The following is a 21,346-nucleotide window of genomic DNA, read 5'->3' as shown; positions in this document are numbered from 1 at the left end:
TCTGAAGAACCACCCACCTAATCCTGTAATCATCACTTTCGCAGAACTTACTTCAGAATCAACGTGAATTACACCAACGTAAAAATTACAGAATCACCCCTCTAATTTGTTCATACAATTCTACTACTTCTGCTCTTATTTCTGTTATGAGAGCACATTAGCGGTCCTGGACAGTCTGAGAGCTCATATGCTGTACAAACACATACAGAACTATATTGGCTGCCCTGAAAAACATAATTTTATTCCACAAGACTACAAAAAGAGAAAAAGAATAAGAAACTAGGATCATGTATTTATACAGACAGAAGGGCAGCAATAGTATACCTAAACTGGTGTAAACAGTATCTGGCTTCTATTTTCATGTGACCACAATTTCTATACAGAATTCACTTCTATTTCTTTTATTTAATTTCTTTTGAGCATCCATTTTTGGACTGTTTTTAATAACTTTTTTTTTTTAGCTGCAATTACTCTTTGGATGAAATGATGTGTTATTCATCGCTGCTTTTTGCATCACATGCATGTACACCTCTAAATGTTCTGTGCACAAAGATAGCTTCCGTTTTTAGCTTCCATTTTTGAGGGAAAGTTAGTACAGCATATTACAGAGGGGACATATGCAAGGCTTTCATTAATTCTTTTGTTTTCTGCTTAGTTTCTTTCTCTTAATTTAAAGGAAAATTAATTCAGACAGAATGTCTAGAGTTGATCTTTGGGTAGGGAAAAACATGATTATTATTCATGCAGCAGTGTTTATTTCCATCTGTCACCATAGCAGTTCTTTTAATAACTTATTATACAATTAGTTCAATAGCCTTCCTGCTCCTTTTCTACCACTGCAACATGGAACTCTCTTATTCCTATAATGTTTTCTACTGTCCCTTTCTTACTATCCATAAGTAAATCCATTTTGAAAGCTTTAGTGGCATACTGATTATATTTCCCATGCAGTTTTTAAAATGAATTTCCTAAATGCTTTCAAAGGTTACGCATACAAAATATATACAATATGAGAGATGAAACCAAGGACTATTTCTAGAATCTGACAAATTAGATCTTATACCCCAAATTAAAAATAATTTTTACACCTGCAGAACTTTATGTGTTTTTTTCATGAGGAAATGGAGGCTCCCATTTCTTCTTCAGGGAGGCAGTTGAACTCCCTCATATCAACAGCTTTTGGAGGATTCACCAGAGAAAAACAAGATTCATGGGTCTTGCAGTCCTTTACAACCCCACTGACTGTACAGGAAGTCTTATTAGCAGGGAGAGCACATATATGATTAGTTTATCATATAAAGGGATATATGATCATATAAAGATCATATGATCATATAAAGATCATATAATCTTATATCATATATAAGTTTATCATAGTTGGGGCGCAACAACCCCAAGCAGAGCTACAGGCTGGGAGATGAGTGGTTGGAAAGCTGACTGGCAGAGAAGGACCTGGGAGTACTGGTTGATAGTCGGCTGAATATGAGCCAGCAGTGTGCTCAGGTGGCCAAGAAGGCCAACAGCATCCTGGCTTGCATAAGAAGCAGTGTGGCCAGCAGGTCTAGGGAGGTGATTGTCCCCCTGTACTCGGCTCTGGTGAGGCCGCACTTCGAGTACTGTGTTCAGTTTTTGTCCCTCGCTACAAGAAGGACATGGAGGTGCTCGAGAGAGTCCAGAGAAGGGCGACCAAGCTGGTGAGGGGTCTGGAGAACAAGTCTTACGAGGAGTGGCTGAGGGAGCTGGAGCAAGTTCAGCCTGGAGAAGAGGAGGCTCGGGGGCGACCTTATCGCACTCTACAGGTACCTTAAAGGAGGCTGTAGCGAGGTGGGGGTTGGTCTATTCCCCCACGTGCCTGGTGACAGGACGAGGGGGAATGGGCTGAAGTTGAGCCAGGGGAGGTTTAGGTTGGATATTAGGAAAAACTTCTTTACCGAAAGGGTTGATAGGCATTGGAATAGGCTGCCCAGGGAAGTGGTTGAGTCACCATCCCTGGAGGTCTTCAAGAGACGTTTAGATGTTGAACTTAGTGATATGATTTAGTGGAGGACTTGTTAGTATTAGGTCAGAGGTTGGACTAGGCGATCTTGGAGGTCTCTTCCAACCTAGACGATTCTGTGATTCTGTGAAGTTTGTATTTACAGGATCAGAAGAGAGATCCTTGCAAAAGCAAACAATCAAACAAACAAGAAACAAAGAAAAAATGAAAAAAGGGGAAAAAAAAGGACACGATAAAGTGTTATGGGGAAAAGAAGGGAGAATTTGGAGTAGAGGGCTAGAACAGCAGACCAGCTGACTAGATAGCAGCTATGCAATAAAGGATCTGCCATCCTGGTGAACAAGTTGACCATGGGTCAGCAGCTGTGCATTTGTGGTAATGAAGGCTGTGTTAACAAGGGCACAGCCAGTAGGTGTAGAGAAGGCATTTAGAACTGGAACAGGCTTCCCAGAGAGGTAGTGGAATTTCCTTTTCTGGAAATTTGTGAAACTCAGATGGATGAGTTCCTCAGGAACCTGGTTTACCTTAGATGACCCACCTTTGAGCATGACATTGAGCTAAATGATCTCCAGAGGCCTCTAAATTACTCTGAGATTCAAAATATAATGCTACAGAAATACATCCTCTTTCTTCATTATATCTCACCTTTTTGGCTAGCTCTATTCGCTTAATATCCCCACCCCAAGGGGAGAAAATATGAACCTGAGAGTTGACTTCTGTTCAACTTCTGTTGAGAGACTCCTGTTCCTCATTTCCAGACCACATATCTCTAAAGATCTGAAGTGCAGAGGATAATTACGTGCAAAATCTATCCCACAGGATTACAGAGGGAAAAAAAAATAGAAAAAAAAATATAAGGATGTATTAGCTAAGTACAAATATTCTATTTCTATGGGGAAAAATGTTTTTGATATGTTTGAAACAATCACAATATGCCTTGAGATCCACTAAAAATCTGTTTCAAATATTTGAATATAGAACAAAAAAAGCAGTTCTGATGGCCATATGTTAAAAAAAATAATAAAAAATTTTAATAATAAAGAGGCCAAGGACATCTATGGCCTGTGGAGATGCAGATGAACAAATCCAATGAATAGATACTGATATTTCAATAGTTGTTATTTCAGTAAAAAAAAAAAACAAAACTGTCAGTGAGTTGTACTGCTGCTTATTACTTTTCACTGTAAAGCTTGAAAAACACCCATCTACCATTCTGAAACTTTAAACGGCCTCTGCACAGGAAATGTAAATGAGAATTTTATATAGTACAAATGATAGCATCACAGTAGCAAAGATCACAAAGCTTTACACTTTTATGTCTGCAATAAGTTGTACACAGATATTCATGTTACGCATTGTGTTAGATATGTTCTAGAAGTTGTAACAGGCTTCTGAGTAACTCTATGGATGGTCATCACTGAAAAAAAAAATCTGAGAAAAAACATTAGTAAGAACTAGCAAAAACTCGCAGGAATGTCAAATCTTCAATGGTTAACTGCCTTGAAAGCATTTTGCAAACAGTAACCAGTCTCCTCAGTTTCTGCTAATACTTATGGTCAGCTACCTTTTTCTGAACTTGGTGTGTCCTCAATCAGTATTTGAGAAACATCCCTTAGCGAGTTGCCTCAAATGAATGCTCTGGGATAGGTATGACATTTTCCTCCTCTCTCACAGGAGGTCAGAACATGGCATCTCCTTAAGCTGCAGCATACTGTTGCAAAGACACATCTGTTTGTTTAGCTCGAAACTTGTCATCTAAAATAGAGCCTTTCTCTACTAATTCTTCCCTTTGTGCAGCTAGGTTTGGATTATAGGTTTTGCTTCCATTGCACCTCATCCTGCAGAATTTCCTTTCAGCATATATCCACACAACTGACTTCCCTCTGCAGTCATACAACTTCTGCTTTAATTGTGCTGAAACAAGTATCTTTGGGATGTCAGTAACATTTTTTTCAAATATTCACTGACCCTAAACCACAGCATTAGACCGTGGGGGGAAATAAAAAGTTAAAAGACAAAGTAGGTTTTACTATTTTGCATCAATTAGGAATTTTCAACAGCAGAAGCCTATTAGCCATATTTACTATATTCAAATCTGTAAACTCTTTATCCCTCCCACCAAACTTTCAGACTTATGACCAACAAATCACCTATTAGCTGTTTCATTCTGAGTTTATCATAATGCAGTGTACAGTGAATGGCTCTTCCTATTCCAAGTTCCAGAAATCATTTACAAAGACAACTCAAATCTCTACTTTCCTAATACTAATTTTTCACCTGAAAAAATGGATATTGCTACAGCTGGACAGAAGCTCCAGAGAAGTAACATCCACAGGAGCAGTATGAAAACAAAAACAAAAATAAGTGGTCTCTCTCTGAAATATTGGTAGGTCAGAGTTCCCTAAGATAGAACACCCAAACGTAGTTGTAAAGCTTCCTTTGTGCTTATTCTAGTACAGCAGACACAAAAATCTCTAGTTCATTTAGGCTGAAGAAAAAATGATTTCTTTACATTTAGAGTAACCACATAAAAATGACTCACCTGAAAAGCATCACAGCATCAAACACTTAGATACAACTAGACTATTTCGTATTTCAGTTGTTGTCACAGTCCCTGTGCCTTCTAAATAAATGCTTTGACTTCAAGAGTAAATAGTTGAAATAACAGCAGTATCCAAGGGTATGTAATGAATAATCAGCAAGAGCCTGCATTATAATTTGCATACAAATGTATTTGCAAATAAGAGAAAAGTTGTCTAAATGTCAAAATAAAAATTGATAAGACGAACTGGTGTATTGTGGAGAAATTACAACTTGACATGTAGAATTCTTCTTACAGTATAATTCATATTTAACTGATGAATCTGAGGCTTGATGAGCATGAAGGAAATGTTTTCAAAAGCACCTGAATTAGCCAGTAAGAGTTTGCACATAGCAGAGAAACCTATCTTACCATAAACTTATAACACCATTCTCGCCTATCTTGTGAAGTCAATCATTCCAGCTTGGACATTTACGGTACTATTTTGATCAGGATTTTTTTTGAGTAGGCTTCGATGGTACAGTGGGAAACACCTGAGCAAGTCAGAAAGCCATCTGCATGAAGGTTTCCCAGTTAGTAACAAAGGTACAGGTCAGATGATAGTGATGATGGGGGAACTGTATTTTTGAGAAGTCCAAAAAGTCAGTGAGAAATAGTGAACAGAATGTTCAGAATGTTTTGATTTTGCTGCAATTAAACCACAGACCTTTTTTTCACAGTGTGACCGGGAGAAGTTATCTTCATCAATATCAGGACACTGGGCTTAAGCATGGAGAGCAGAGAATACAATAAGCATCGAGAAAGAATATGGTACAAAGCAGAGATTGTACCAGTCTACATTTGAAAGTTAAATTACAAGAGTAGCAGAAGTAGAGAACTTCCTTGTTAATTGTGGGGAAGTAGAATCTATGCATGTCTGTGCACTCGAAATGTTTAGGATATATTTATAATGGAAAGCATAAAGCCATCAAGCCTGTGTTTGACCTGCAAACAATCAGAAACCTCATTAGAGTCAGGTAATACTTGGTTATCCTGATTGGAAGAAGCATTTTAATGAGACAGCTACAAACTATAATAGAAACTGGAAACAAATGCTGCTAGACTGTACACAGATCTGTTAAACAGCGATGCTATGAGCCCAGGTTCCTCCTTTCAGAAAAAGCAAACAAGGGCCAGCAAAAGCGGGACAGTAAGTGCTACACCTTAGCAGGGAGTCAAGGTAGCTCCTTTGGGAAGCAGGAATAACTGAGAAGTTGGACAGGAACTGTTAGCAAAGAACTGCTTGTTGTTGCTCATTCGCACAGTGGTCACTGAAAAAAAAAAAAAAACACTTTGCATTACCTGACCGGAAAACAAAACATAATGAAACAAAACAAAACCAAAATAAAATTAAAACACACAAACAAAACCACCACCACCAACAACAAACATTTTAAAGCCTTAACTCATCCATACATCAACCAGTCATGCAAGGCCTCAAATGCTGGCTCACCACTTGGGACAGAATAATAGTAAAAGGGTTTTAGTAAGACTTTTCTAGCTTTGAGAAGACTAGAATACCAGTCCACAAATTCAAAAGAAAGCAGATTAATTTAAGATGTCATCAAGCTCGGAATAATATGAAGCTCACCATAAATCACCTTAGAAAGCCCAAGGCTGTCTTAGCTCTGAAGAAAAACCACACTGACCATTGCCCAAGCTAAACTGAGGCTGCAGATGCTGCTGTAGCCATCAGTGGCTGGTGAAAAAGAGGAACGCAGAAAAGGAGACAAAGTAGAGTCAAGCAACTCTTAGGCAGAAGGAAAAAATATAACACTTTTGAAACTGAAATAAAACCTACTCACTCTCCTTGCTAGATAGCTCTGCTTTGTAAAGATTAAGCCAAATTACAAAATTAAATTGTTTAACTTTCTTCTAGGCCATGCAAATTGTATTACTGAACAATGCTAGGCAATGCTAGGAGTTGCCGTGGTTTCAGGGAAGAGTTATACCCAACCCAATGCCCACCTAAGTAGCCCTTGGTTTGTAGTTACTGGCCATCTGTGGAACAGACTCAATGGGAAAGTCAGTCAGGATAGAAAGAAAATCAAGAGACCAACCCTATTTCCTCAAAGGTAATAATAAAGACTTATCAAAATCTATGCCTTAGAATAAACCATCCCATCTCTTTAGAAAATAAATGTTTATAAATACCTGTTTCTATCCTTCAGATAGGATTACAAGCCTGTAGTTCACCACATCCTCCTTCTTCCCTTTCCTGAAGATAGGTAAAATATTTTTCTTTTTTCTGGTTATCAGGGACTTTCCCAAATCATTACAACTTCTCAAAGAAGTTAAAGACAGGCCTTACACTGAGTCCAACCAGCTCCTCTAGCACCAGCACAAGACTCCCATCTGTCCTAGAGACTTACACATGCCCAGTTTACTCAGGCTGACTCTGACTCAACTGCGTGTTGAGGTTGGTAACTTTCTCCTCCAAATTTTGCTTCTAGGAACAGAGACCTGCAAGGCTTGAGAGCAGACCTTGCTACTAGAGACAGAAACAAAGACAGCATTGCTTTCAGCCCTCGTCCTTTTTCCATGTCATTCATTATCGGATTGCATGTCCCTTTCATCGAGGGGCAACATTTTCCTAGGTCTTCCTTATGCTGTCAATGCACCCACACAAGTTTTTTTGTTTGGTTGTTTTGCTTTGTTCTCTGTTCTCATCCCTTTCAGTTTCAGCTGTAGCTAAGTTTTGGTCTTCCTAATTCTATCCTCGCACACCCAGGCAATGTTTCAATATTCCTCCTTGATCACCTATTCATGCTTACACCTCCTGTACACTTCCTTTTTGTGCTTGAAGTGCCAAAAGGAAGTTAAAGGACTGTGAATGGGAAGGGTTTGATCTGTGAAATTATGAATGGAGGAGAAAAAATGCAAATTACAAGACTGTATTTATGTAAAACCTGATTAATTTGAGAATATTTTCCACAGATAAAACTCACAGGGCTCTATCTTATTACTACTTATCATTAAATAACTCTGGGTTTCACCTGGAAGTTCACCTTTGCCTCAATGTCTGACACAAAGCCTTGAAGTCCATTAGATTGCTGAAGAGAATTGTTCGGCAACTACAGACCTGCAATTTTGTGAGCAATCAAGGAGCACCATCTGTAATGTTCTGTTCAAAGTACATTATAGGAAAAAAATGTTGAGGTGGAATCTCTATAGCTTCGACATTCAAAAACATACGGTGAACCCAAATGCGAAGCTATATATTTAATGAATCATGTTGTTTTATTACATGCACATATAAAAAATAGGAAAATGAAGGTCATAAAAGGACAGCATTTTTAATAGATTTCCCAAAACACCTTTTGTATTTGACAGCATTTCAAAATTTTAGTGCTAGCTGAGAAATGCTTACTAGCAATGTACACATGCTCATCTTCAAGCAAGAGCAAGAGAAAAGGAAAAAATAATAGGAAAATGGTAACTGCAGCACAGATGGGAAAAATCCCAAAAGAGCTGGATAAGCTTCAGGTAAAAGCCATGTTTTTAAATTAAAAAGAAAAAAAAAAAACAGTTCAAGTCAGTTCTTGTTTTCCCAGAAGCAGCTCGATCAATCTTAGCCAAGCTGCTTTGTTTGTTGGTTTTGTGGATTTTTTTAACATTAGCCTAATGCCAAACACATTCAGACATCAAAGTGGAATAGTGGTGGAGATAAGGAAGAGAAATAAATCTGATAAAATTAATAAATCTGGTAGTATAATCACTGCACATTCATTACACTTATTGCCAGGCCGACATTTGTAAGGCCTTCAGATATCCAAAGAATGTAGATAGATGTTTGCTTTCAAGTCTACTGGTTTTGAAAACTTACAGGTTTAAACAACAAGAACACCAATTTGGTTAAAAACCCAATCTAACATATTCTGGATGCTGAGTGGATTTAAATTAATTCAATCTGAACATTACCCTGAATGTTGTGGAGGGGTGAGATGGAACAGAAGGAAATTCACCTGGCACGGAAAAGGTAAGGGTAGCTGGAGCTAGCACCATGCAGACCAGAACCCAGGTGGTTCTTTTAGTTTTCCAGACCCTTCTCTTTCAGTTTTCCATAATCCAATGTACTTTGTTATTCTTACAATCATGAGCAAGTCTGCATCCTGGCAAATAGGGTTCATCTTTTCACAACTGCAGCTGCTCCTTAGAAATAACATAAAGTTGACAACGGGAGTAAGAGACGCTCCTTCCATGTCACTAGCTGTAAAATCAGATTCATCTTCTAGGTACAGATGATATTGCCACAGGTATTGCCTCAGTGTGCACGTATGAATCCCTTGTTACAGCAATGTTTATTGCATTTTCCATTTTCCACTTGTATTTTTTTCTGCTGACATATTAAGGCAGCAAAAGAAGAAAACCTTCTTGCTTATCTCAAGCACTGGGGAAGCTTCTTTATGCTGCCAGTCTCTGGGGCTGGTGTTTGTCACGCCAGAATACATATGCTAGAGGCACAGGCAAGCCACTGCGAAGAAGCAACTACCTGGGAAGGAAAAGAGGTGGTGGCCACAGCATTCAAAGGCTGGAAGGCTTCTGGGATGTAAGAAGCAGAACAGGAAGGAGTTGGAGGGAATTGATGGAGCAGGGGCAAAGGGAGAGCAAAAACTGAGAAACTCTTAGAAGCCAGACAGGAGCAGCAGAGGATGGAGACAAGAGGATCCAAAAGGAGCTGAAACAATTCTGGGGGAGAAAGAACAAACAGAAAGACTAATCCATGCTGAAAGGCAGACAATGGTTGAGACAAAGGAAGCTTTACCTAGCGTTCCTCAGCTTTGTTGGCAAAAAATTCCCAATATACAGGCCCACTCCTAGGCTGCTTTACATGTTGGTATTGGCTGCCAAAGATAGGACTAGGAGTGAAAGCTGTATTTATCATGTAACAGAACACTGCTATTACAGATGAAATAAATGGTGTCTGACATCTCTCCATAATTAACCTTTTTCATTGTACTGTATACCAGTCTTAACCTCTTGTCAACTACTGATTTTTTTCTGCAGTGTGAGACATTATGCTCTCATTTCTCTTAATATAAAAGAGGCCAAGAGATTCATTATCGCTGTTTATTATCATTATTCCTAATGATATAATGAGGTATTGCCCATGGCATTTTACTGTATGTCTGCTCAAGTAGATTGGGATTTGCAGTGAGGTCCTGTTTAGACATTGAATGAACCCAACAGTCATATTTAATAAGTCTTGTGTTCTGTCAGAAAAAAATCAGCTTATTGCTAATGAGATGCATTATGTTATTCAATACCCAAATAAAACTGTATTTCTCAAGTATGCATGCCTGGGGCACAAATCTGACAAACACTTTGGGAAGCAAAATGCTGTCCAAATAGACAGTGATTAATAAAGACCAGTGGGGGGGGGAGGTGGTTTCCATGTTCTAAAATACTGGCTTTGCTATACTCATTTCTTGGAGTGGATCCAGTCTGAGAGAACAGTGCAAGTATGCCAGGGAGAGCTTCAGGGAACCTAGAAATGCATACAGGGTCTCTGCCTACTGGCTGAGATGCTGACACCTTACGTGGCTGTTACGGGAAGCAAGAAGCAAGATTTTCTCAGTTACCAACACGATGCCTGCGTATCTTCAGGTTCTTTAGCTGGGGTTGAAGTATAAATAAGTATTATGGGGAACTATCATTACATTTCGTATCATGTTTGTGCAGCATTTTAGCCTAGCTGCACACTAGCTGCACACTATGGATATATCATTGACTCAAACAGAATTCATATCATTTAATTAACACAAAAATGTTTTCACAAGCTACAGTAGAGAAGAAAAAATATAACTGTTTTCATCTTCCACTGGTCTACTAGTGCTAAAACCTACAGCATGTTATGTCCATACGGCAAGTTTAGCCAGCTTTCTCACACCTTGAAACAGTCACCCCTACAGAACTGATGGCACCCGTGCTCAGCCACAGTCACAGGTTTTCCCTCTGCTCACTTCTACTTGCCTTGCACAAGAATGCCCTTTTTAATTCAGAGATTTAATCTCCAACAGCAACTGGAAGTGGGTGCCTAGGGGTGAGTTCTATGCACAGGAGACTCTGAGTTGTTTAATTCACCCTTTCCATCTCTGCTTCCTTTTCATTAAAGCTCGCATGAACAAACCTGCCAGAAAATATCGAAAAGTCCACAACACAGAGGAGTCAGAAAATAGCAGGTCATAATCTTGAAAGAAACACCTCATTAGTGTAATTTTTTTTTCAAAATACTTCCATGCAAAAGCAAAAATTCCTACAGAATTTAGGAGAAAATGCTTTTTATTACACATTCTATAGTGATTACAAAAGTAAAAACAAAGGGAGAAAATGCTATAATTGCTGTTAAATGAAATTAACATAAAGAATGCTCTCCTACTGAATTTCTCTTCAGCAAATTCTTAAAAAAATGTTCATGAAGTTTTGAAACTTTGTATTTTCTTTTGTGCTTGTTAACTGTCTAGAAACTATTCATGTGTTTATATATTTCAAATATAGATGTAGTTTAGATTTCTCAAGACTGTCCCTTTTTCTTGAAAGAGTGCTTATTTTTAACACTTATTAACTTTGTTATTTATAATCAGTATGCTGGCATTGAATGATTTAAATATTTCTACTGATATGACAAGGGTTTCTTGAAAATTAACTAAACCATGCAGAAAGCTTAAAATGGGTGGCATTCCATTAAGAACAATGGGAAGAGAAACACAATAATTATGCTTCTGTAACAAAATTGATGTATTCAGATATAAAGCTTATGATTTAATTGACAATGCATTGTTTTCAAGTGGCTTTATAATGGAAAAATAGGTTTAAGTCTCCAGAAAGAGAATACAGTGATACTTGATCCAGTCTGGTAGTTCCCAGACATAAGAAGGAGACGGCCTTTGAAATACGAAGTTGGGAGAGCAGTCTGGGCAGAGCACAAACCGGTGCGGGTAGACTGAGGAAGAAGTTGTGCCTATTTCTGCAGCTTTTTATTGTTCCCAAATAAACGAATGTTAATTGAGAAGAAGTGTTGTTACATATTTTGTGACATTCTGGGTACATGCTCTGAAGTCCCATGAGGCCCGGTTTAAATTCAAATTAATCCTAACCTACACTTAATTAGCATTGCTGTAGTTGGTTTTGCTTTTTCTGCTGTAAGGAAGAATGTGATATCTTACAGTTTTGCTGTTTTCAAATGTTCAAATATATGATGGAGGTGAAGAAGTGATTTGGTAGCTGAATGACTTCCTGGCAGGAGAGAATCTGACAGGATGGCATTTTACTAATTAAGAAGAGTGCTGGACTAACCAGATGGGAAAAATACATATTGAAACTTCTTTTTGTTCTTTCTTTCTTTTTTTTTCAAGACAATGTAGAAATAAACAAGGACAATGAAGGGCACGCAAAGAAGAACTGGTAAGGAAGGCAATTTGCTAGCATAAAATAAACCTACACAAATCAGATAGTAACCAAACAATCCTGCTTTAATCAGATCATAAATGAGGCAGGAATCAGAAGCAACTGATGCAAGCAAGGCACTTCTGTGCTTCAGACCCAGCTCTAGCATAAATGTACAGTGTGACTTCTGGCAAAACAGCCAGGATTAGATCTATACAGACACTTCAGTGTCTGAACCCAGTATGCAGACACCATCGTGATCCTTGAAAAAAATAAAACAAGGAGCTCAAAAGAATTTCTATCTCCTTTAGAAAAGGAGAAGATAACACAAATCACTCCAATGCAAGGGATAAAACAAGAAATGTACTTAAAAAAATCCCCCAAAGCTAAAGAAACGGCTAGGTTTTTAACTACTTTAAGGTCAAGAAAGCTTCTACATTCTGTGCTCTAAGTCAAATCACTGGGGAGTATATAAGAATAATGCAATGATGTAAAAAGATGGCAAAATCAGGAAAGTCAAGGCACACAATGGGATAAGTAGTAAGGCAGAAAAAAAAATAGTATTCTGTTAATGCCTCTACACCAAAACAAAGACAAAGAAAAGAGTGAAAGAGTGACTGAGTGATCTACTACTCAGTGGGATTAGAGGAAACTATTAGAGATTATATTGAAAAGGCTGAAAACTTTTTAACCTCTTTCTTCAGTAGAACCTCAATCAGATAAAAAAATTAGTACCGGTGACAAAGGCAAAATAATTCAGGTTAGAATTATAACTTCTATGAATATTTTCAAGCCAGCTGGGCTTGAGGAAATTCCTCTTAGGATACTCAGAGATAACAGAATAAAGACATTTCAGGGCCATTAGCAATTATTTTTGAGAACTTGTGGAGAACAGATGAGCTTCTAAAAGAATGAAAAAGGACAGACATCATGTTTATCTCTGAGAGAAGAACAGAAGAAAGCAGAGAATTACATACTGTTCTGCTTTACTTCCATTCTCAGAAAAATACTGGAACAAATAATAGAACAAGTTTGTGTAAAAGCTTAGGCTTTTGTCCTGTTTTAAGGACACAAAACAGCCAGCATGTATTTGTTGAAAACTATCGTGGAAAGTCTCAGCTGGAGCATATTGTCCAGTTTGTGCATTGTGCCTTGTGGAAAGTGTGGTTCAACTGAAGAATAATTAGAGATTTAGAAAAAAAAATCTGTAAGGAAGAACAGAAGGTCCCTTGGGAGGCTGTGAAATCTTTATCACCAATATAGATCTTCAAAACAGGCAAACATATGTTAGAAATGGTTTAGGTAAAGCTGATTCTGCCTTTGGCAAGGATGGTGTCTTCAGAGGGCTGGTTCTAGGCACCAGTAAAATAGAAAATCAGTCAGTAAAACTGATCGTCAAAAGCAGCAAAGTGGGAATACCCTACTGCCTACCATGCCATAAAACATGCAAACATTGTTAGAATGGAGGCTGGAACCCAAAGATCACTGTAGCCATGAGAGTGGAGAATTATAATCTCTGTGATCTGCCTTAATTACTCCATGTAAAAATGAATTTTCATCTCCAAGAGACATGACTAGAAAGGACTCAGGACTACAGAGACAGCAGATCTACTTAAAGCATCGCTTTTCAGCTAGCCCCATACACTGTGTAGGAAGGAAGATATATACTGGAGGCTGCAGCAGCTGGTACCATAGCCCTAAACTCCTTTTGTAATTCTTGTCTTTAGCTACTCCACTACGTGCCAAGGAAGAAGTAGATTTCTAGAGTCTTGTGAAGATGAATTAATGTCTATATAAAAGACTCTCTATGTTCGAAAATGATTAGCACTCAGGACTTGGATGTTATGCTGCCAGTTTCATGGCTGGTGCAGTAACCAGTTGGCTACTGTGTTTGTCACAGCACCCAGTAACAGGCAGTAGCTGACTAGTAACTGGTGCACTAAGATATATGATACAATTATCCATTGTCTCTGAAGAATTTGGAGAAAAAATTAAAGATCACTTCCATAAGTTCCAGGCTATAGTGCCTTCTAAAGGAGGGCTCTAGAGACAGCTGTCAATCTGGCTGCACTTCAGAGAATGGATGGAAAAGTAAAGTCAAGCACCAGGAAAGAGGTCTCTGGTACTTTATTTTCTTATTAGAAACTAACCTGATATTTATCACTATCATCTATTTTTCCTGGTTTTATTCTCCATATTAAAGTTGTCTTTCTTCAGTGTTATCTTTGCCTGATCTCCCTTTTGTGATCGAAGCTGCAGTTGTTAGTCACTGGTGCATGGAAGGATGTTTCAGTTCTGTGCAAAATTCTCTGATGTGATTTAATATGCGATAAGCTGATTGCAATGCAATTTTAGGGCACTGGTATGTGACAACACTGTAGGAATGGTCAAAACCTAGTCAAATAAGTATATTTCCAAATGGTACAGACAGGGAATAATGTGACCAAAAATGCCACTTACAACATGCAATTCTCAGCCTTCTGTGTATATGTACGGATGGGAATTGTTAATTAATATAGATAAATTAACATATAATCACTTCTTAAGAGTGTAGCAGTCCTGAGTTACCCCATGATTATCCAGACCTCTGATACAAGCCAAAATTCTCTTACATCTTTTGCTTCCAGGAAGCCAACAATAAATGGATACAATGCAAGAAGAGCAGGTGTGTTTTCACTCGGAGGAAGCAGCTACGGATATGAAAATGACTTAGCAGCTGGTGAATAAGAAGACTGAAGCTGTGCCAGACAAAGTAAGTGAGCGTGTGTGTGTGTGTGTGAGCGCTTTGCCACTAATTATGCAAAAAGGCCCCAATTCATTGATCATGTGGTCCTCTCCCTGCTTCATCAGGAATAAATACTGAAGCGTCACAACTCTCTCAGAAAGTCAGTTACCACTAGTGAAGCATTTTCTGTACTGTAATTGAGAATACACATTAATCATCCTTTTCTTCTTCTTTTCATACACATATTCCTGTTTACAGCATGGTAAGAACAAATATCATTTGCAGGAAGCTGGTCTGAATTTTTGTTTGTCATTTAGCCTGCTTAGCTTCACAGACAATGAGGCTGTATTCAAGCAAGCACAGTGTCAGCACGCTGTGAACCACTACACAGCACAGAGCTTCAAGCTTTCTTAGCTTAAAGTTGGGAAAGATTTACCAGAAAAAAAAAAAAAAAATCCACAGGCTGATTTATCTCTGGTGTATGCAGGTATCAAAAAAAAATAGTTAAAATTTGAGCAGAATAACTACTCAATGATTGCTCATATCTTTTTTGGTTTAGTTGGTTGTAGAACTTCACTCCAATGGTACATGGTAAGATTTACAGAAACGCTCACGTGAGCATCTTATTTTGCCTTGCACGCTCTAATTAGTCAAGCTCAAAACCACTGAACTCTCAGAGAACGGCTGTGAGTAAGAACCAAGAAAAGCACTCTGCTGAAGTCACAAAGCTATCGTTTCATTTATAAAACAATTTATAAAATAACATGAGGAGCTGGAACAACTATATCAACAAGAAAAAACTGAAGAGATGAATCATTTCAAAATATTTTTTTCAGTGTGCAGAGAAACAGAACTATTTATTTTCAAATCCTACTATATTACAAAATCAAATAGGGCTGACAGGAAGTATACCAACTCAATGTGTCAGGGAAGTTAGAGATGCATTTTCAATTGCCCTATCATCCTGTAAAATAATAAAAGTGGGTGTGTGTTTACCTTAAAAAATAAAAGAGAATCAAAGCATTTTACTAGTTTTCCTAACAAATTTGTCTTTAGGAAGAAGCTTGGAAAATTTATGCCGTTGTACAGATTTTACATATAGTTGATTTCATTCTTAACTTAAATAAAATAAAATAAAATAAAAAAAAACTAGGAAATATTAACTTGTATATTTGGAGACCCAGGTGAAAGCTCCTTCACTAAATAAATCATATTAAACTGTTATATGCCATCACCAGCTAAATAATGGGGGAAAAAATCTCTAATCACCACTCTTTTTTGAGACCTTTTTATTGAGATGTTTGCAATCCAGTGAACAAGAAGGCTGCCTTGCTGTGAAGGTATAGACATACCTTCTGTTAAGACTGTTGTGCAGTTAGGATGAATACTAACAATGAAAGCTATGAAATTATGCAACTGATGTGCTGGTCATCACAGTGCAACTGCAAACACAGCCAAAGACCAACTACACAGTGTCTTTTCAGGAACCAGTTAAAATTCACTGATCACCTTCTATGCACCTGCCAAAAGGTTTCATCTTTCAAATGGATATCCTAAAATAATCAAAAATGATTAACTGGATGTTGCAAAATCTTTTGGAGCTTTTGCAGTAGTAATGTTCCCTATCCTTCTACAATATCCTGTCTTTTACAGGAGATCATTTAATGCAGAGAAATTCCTACACATTTGTATCAGCATGAAGTAATTTACATAAGAACATATGCCACATTGGTTCAGACCCATCTTCTCTTCAGCAGTGGCTAGAAATCAATGCCCTGGGAAGAATAAGAACAGGGCAAGCATATGTAATGCTTCCTCAGAGTCTTCTCCCAGCTGCCAGCTATTTTCAGGTCAGAGAACTTCCTGAGATTGATGCTGCCTGTCTCTTTAGTTTTCCTCAGTGAATCTCTCCAGTATCTGCTTGTCCAATCTCCCTTTGAACACGTCCAAAATTTTCACATCCCAAACAGCTTTGACGTGAAGTTCCACAGGTATACTAACACAAGTCCATTAACTTGACTTTGCATCAGCACCTGTCTCTTCCTTTTCCCCAAACTCTGGAATTCTATGAGACTACAGAAACAAAAATAATACCATGGAACCACCGATCTTGCTGCAGAACACAGCTCCCCTTTTTACAGGAGAAGGAAAGAGGTCACGAGATCTCAGAAACTAAATGACTTCTTTCTCTCTCTCTTTTTTTTTTTCCATCCTCCATTCTTACTCTACACTGACAGCCTGATAGCCTGATAAATGGCTTGGAATCAAACCTTCAGCCAATAGTGCTAAAGCTTCTTTTCTCAAATTAGGTGCGGAATATAATGTAGTTCTGCCTAAATCATCTACCAAGACTTACTGAATTTTAACAAGGAACTGAGGGAGAGAGTCTATGTCCTGTAGTTGACATCAAAACATCTCACTTCTTTACATTGGCAGGCCTGAAAAATTAATGTTTAGGTGTAATATCTCCTGAGTACTTGCCTCTATGGAAAAAAATAAAAATAAAAATAAATAAAAGAAAGATTGACACTACAGAAAATGAATTTCTCAAGGTAAATGTTTTCCCTTCATTGTTCTACAGTTTCACTATACATTGTTTTGGCGGGAAAAAAAAAAAAAGACACAACACGGATAAAACCTCACTGGATCTCAAGGCTCTGTATAATCAAGTTCCTTTGGAGCTTAATTGTGAATTGGTGGATTGGCTTTGTGCTATTCTTCTTGAAGATGTATTTAAGACTCCATCTTGTTGCACTCTCTCTGAACGTAACACAGGTTGCATTCTATACAGATGACTAGCATTGGTTTCACAAAGCTGTTGCTACTTTCTACTGATGCCATTATCATTAGTGGCTTTTAAAAGACAGTTTAAATGTATTGCATTAGGTACAATAGTTACTGTATATGTGAACAGCTTCCAAGCTTGCAGGTTTGCACTACTCCCTTTCACATGCAAGGTAATATTTCCTCAGGACAGCAAGCCTCCAGAAACCACTGGAGTAGCTCATGGAAGTAAAGCATATTGCACTGAGTCCAAAGCCAGACTGCAGGCTGGTTCAGCTGAGGTCTCTGTCACAGAGGATGGCTGTCTGCTTGCAGTTGCATATAAGGAAGTTGCTCAGTTGGGTATTTCTCAGTGGAAGTTCCCAGCTAATATTAGTCATAACCAGCGCTGAAACGCAGAACCGCATTTCATAATCCTGTTGACACTCCTCCCCAATAACATAAAAATTGCCTTTAGTTACTAAAGAACTGAGAGAAGAAAGTACTCTTGAAGATGTTACTTAAAAGGTGATCCAAACCTAGTTTCCATAGTTTGGGAAAACAACAAGTAAATCATATTTATCAACTTCAGTATACCGATATATAGAAAAAATATAGCTACAAACTTTGTAACTGCACTAACACTACTTTTGTATTGCAACTAGTCTGTATGTCTACACCTTGATTAAATAGTCTTTAGTTAGTTTCTGGAAGCCAGGTTTTGTCTGTTGCTGCCTCTAGGCAAAATACATACCTTGTTTGCATTGTATGTACTTAGTTTTCCACAGGCTCATTAGCTGGCTATTTAAGCAGTTGGGGAAAAAAAAAAAAAAAAAGCCACCTCACCTTCCTACTCCAGGACTACAACAATCATTCCAAATCAATCCACAGTTCTCCTTCAATTCTCCTTTTCTGACACAGGAAAGGCATTTCAATACCAAAATAAGCTGCTTATTTTGTTAAAACGGCAACAAAGCTACTGAAGGAATGGAGTAACGACCGGTGGCACAGGCTCTCAGCACCCAGCACCGTGCGATACAGGCCTGGGGAGCCAAAGCTGAACAGTTCTGGGAAAGGTTTAAACATCTGACGTGAGCCACCTAGTGTCTGAACAAATGGCTACATTAAGCTTCAGGAAACATTTTAACCTCTTTCTGACAGCTGGTAGAAGGCGATTTGTATTTAGAAGCTTGTAATTGTATAAACGAATCAGATTTAAACTTTCCTGAAATGCAAACTGCTGCACTGCAAGCCTACCTTTCAGCAAGCAGCTCCTCTCAGTTCTGTAACACAGCTTCAACCAGTAAGTTAATACATCAGTGATTCCATGCTGTCCTCAGAGTATGAACTATGTAAAATTTAATTTCAAGAGTAACATCAACCTCTAAACCAAATACAGATGATGTGAGGTATTTATATAGACTGCTTGACCCACTCAGGGCAAGCTTTTGAATTTTCACTCAGAAAAAAACGTCAACTTGCTAATTACTAATTAAAAAATTAAAATAAAATGTTTCTAATATACTTGTCAAAATAAGACTCTGAGTCTGAAGACAAAGTGAAAGAAAATAACACAGACGTGAACCTCTTTACTACCACTCCGAAACTCTAGATAAGTGGCTTGCAACAGTTTTTGTGATTAACAGATCATTAAAATCTTAAAACTGTTTTTAACTATACTGAAATATCCTTTGTTCTTCCCACTTCTGTATTAAAAACTACATATAGGAAAGCAATTTTGCCTTGATAATGACATAAAAATGTCAAATGTTGATGTGAGACTGAAATACAGAAAGTCACTATTGGAATGGCTGTAGGAAAGGAAATACAGAGAATAAAGAGGAAGCAGGAAAACAGAAAAAGAAAGCAAGATGAGGAAGAAAAAGAAAGCAAGATGAGGAAGAAAAGGACAAACAAATGGTCATAAAGCAAAAAAACACTCTTCCTTTAAAAGATCAAAGTTAGACATCAAGTTAGCTACAGAAAATAAATTTTATTTTATTTTAATAGGTATTCTTTCTATTCTTCTACTTAACGATTTATTAAAGGGGTTGGAAATAGCTAGGAATATTAGCATGGGCTACTGTAAAGCTTGTAACATTTTATTGCATTGGGGGAAATTTATTAAAGGGGGAAAAAAGCACTAAATAATGAAGATAGAGGAAAGACCTGCTTCTCTTGTGCTTTATTGTGAAAGGATATTATTGATAAAGTACCGAGAATAATGCATATGACTTCAAAAAGTGAAGCTATGTTTGTAGATGGCTGTCAGTTTTGCTGTCGGGTTTGAGACCTTTGCAGCAAATTTACATTAAGTGCATTTCTAGAATTTAATGAACAAACTTTTGCTTCGTACAAAACCACTAACATGTGCAATGACAGTGTTTCACAGATGGTATATATGTTAAGTCTCTATTCAAATTCATGTACCCATAATCTTAGTTAATACTTTCTTATCATCAGATAACCTACTTGTATTTTTCTACATATTATCCATTTTTAAATATAGCTACAGTTAAATTATATTTACATACATTGATCTGAATTCAAGAATTATTATTTTCAGTTATTCATTATCATTTTAAGTGCAGAACTACTTGGAAAGACTGAATAAAAAATAAAAATGTAGAAATTAAAAAGCAATAGATTTTCCTTTCCTTTCCTTTCCTTTCCTTTCCTTTCCTTTCCTTTCCTTTCCTTTCCTTTCCTTTCCTTTCCTTTCCTTTCCTTTCCTTTCCTTTCCTTTCCTTTCCTTTCCTTTCCTTTCCTTTCCTTTCCTTTCCTTTCCTTTCCTTTCCTTTCCTTTCCTTCCCTTTCCTTCCCTTCCCTTCCCTTCCCTTCCCTTCCCTTCCCTTCCCTTCCCTTCCCTTCCCTTCCCTTCCCTTCCCTTCCCTTCCCTTGCTTTAAAGAAACACCTGGTTAAATGAAACCTAAACTTGTGCATCTCAAACACTTTGTTAAGCTAAAGGCATCTGAAAGAGGAAATTGAATCCCCCTTTCTTGGAAACACGCTAACTGAGCAACCCTCGCTGAACCTCAGTAGTTCATCAGAACCTCACCCGAAGTTCTTAAAAGTGGCTAAGCAGGAAGTACGTTTATTGGCTCAATAAGCTATCTGTTTATAAGTCTCTTTAGTCTTAAAAAAAGGTCAAAACAGCCCAAACAAGTTGTTAAAGACTTAGCAGGAAAAGTAAACTATAATAGAAGTAATCTTAAAATTACAGAGAGCAATGCCTAGGACTGTGTCTGGGCTCAGGCCCCAGGCTTCCAAGGGCACACACCAAGCAAGGTGTGTGAGGCCCCCAGTGCTGAGATGCAGGAGGCACTAATGCAGGCAAATGGAGCAGTTCTGCCCCGGGAGAAGAAACAGCCCAGTCTGATGGGGTGGGTACACTTGCTGGGGCTCAGGGACAGTTGAGGCTGATTCACACAGTCTGTAAGGCTTCTCTGGTGCTGGCTTTGTGACTGTACCTTGTGCAAGTATGTAAGGTATCCTGCATTTTCTCCCCTCAACTCACTCTTTTACACACCTTCAAGAAAAATGTACTCCTACATGTGACCTAGAGAAATAAGGGCTTGTAGCAGCAGCAAAATTAAAATTGTTGAATGTATTTTCAATGTACTCTCATGTAAAACCCATTGCCTGCATGAATTAAATGCACGGAAAAAAATGCCACCTTAGTCACCTACAGAAGTAAAAGGACCTTTACACAGTGAACGTGAAAAAGTGCACTCATGCTACGAATGCAAGCATTGCGATTTACAAACATCGCATCCATTCATAGCAAGGGACTCCAGCAGCCCTGCACCGCAGCAGCACGGCCCCTGCTCGGGGCGGGAGGGCAGCAGCCAGGCCGAAGAGGCACCGCAAGCCCGGGGGGGAGCCGAAAGCTGC

The 21,346-nt window shown here is 38.1% G+C and overlaps 1 long non-coding RNA gene across 1 annotated transcript in view; it reads right to left on the bottom strand.

Moving 5' to 3' along the window:
* The window catches only part of LOC106029931 (uncharacterized), a 131,809-nt gene that overhangs the window by 51,525 nt on the left and 58,938 nt on the right, over window positions 1-21,346 (bottom strand). The gene's annotated exons all lie outside the window — the stretch shown is intronic.

Source organism: Anser cygnoides, chromosome 6 (genome assembly GCF_040182565.1).
Source record: "Anser cygnoides isolate HZ-2024a breed goose chromosome 6, Taihu_goose_T2T_genome, whole genome shotgun sequence".
NCBI classification, from domain to species: Eukaryota; Metazoa; Chordata; class Aves; order Anseriformes; family Anatidae; genus Anser; species Anser cygnoides.
This window is presented reverse-complemented; position numbering and strand designations above follow the sequence as displayed.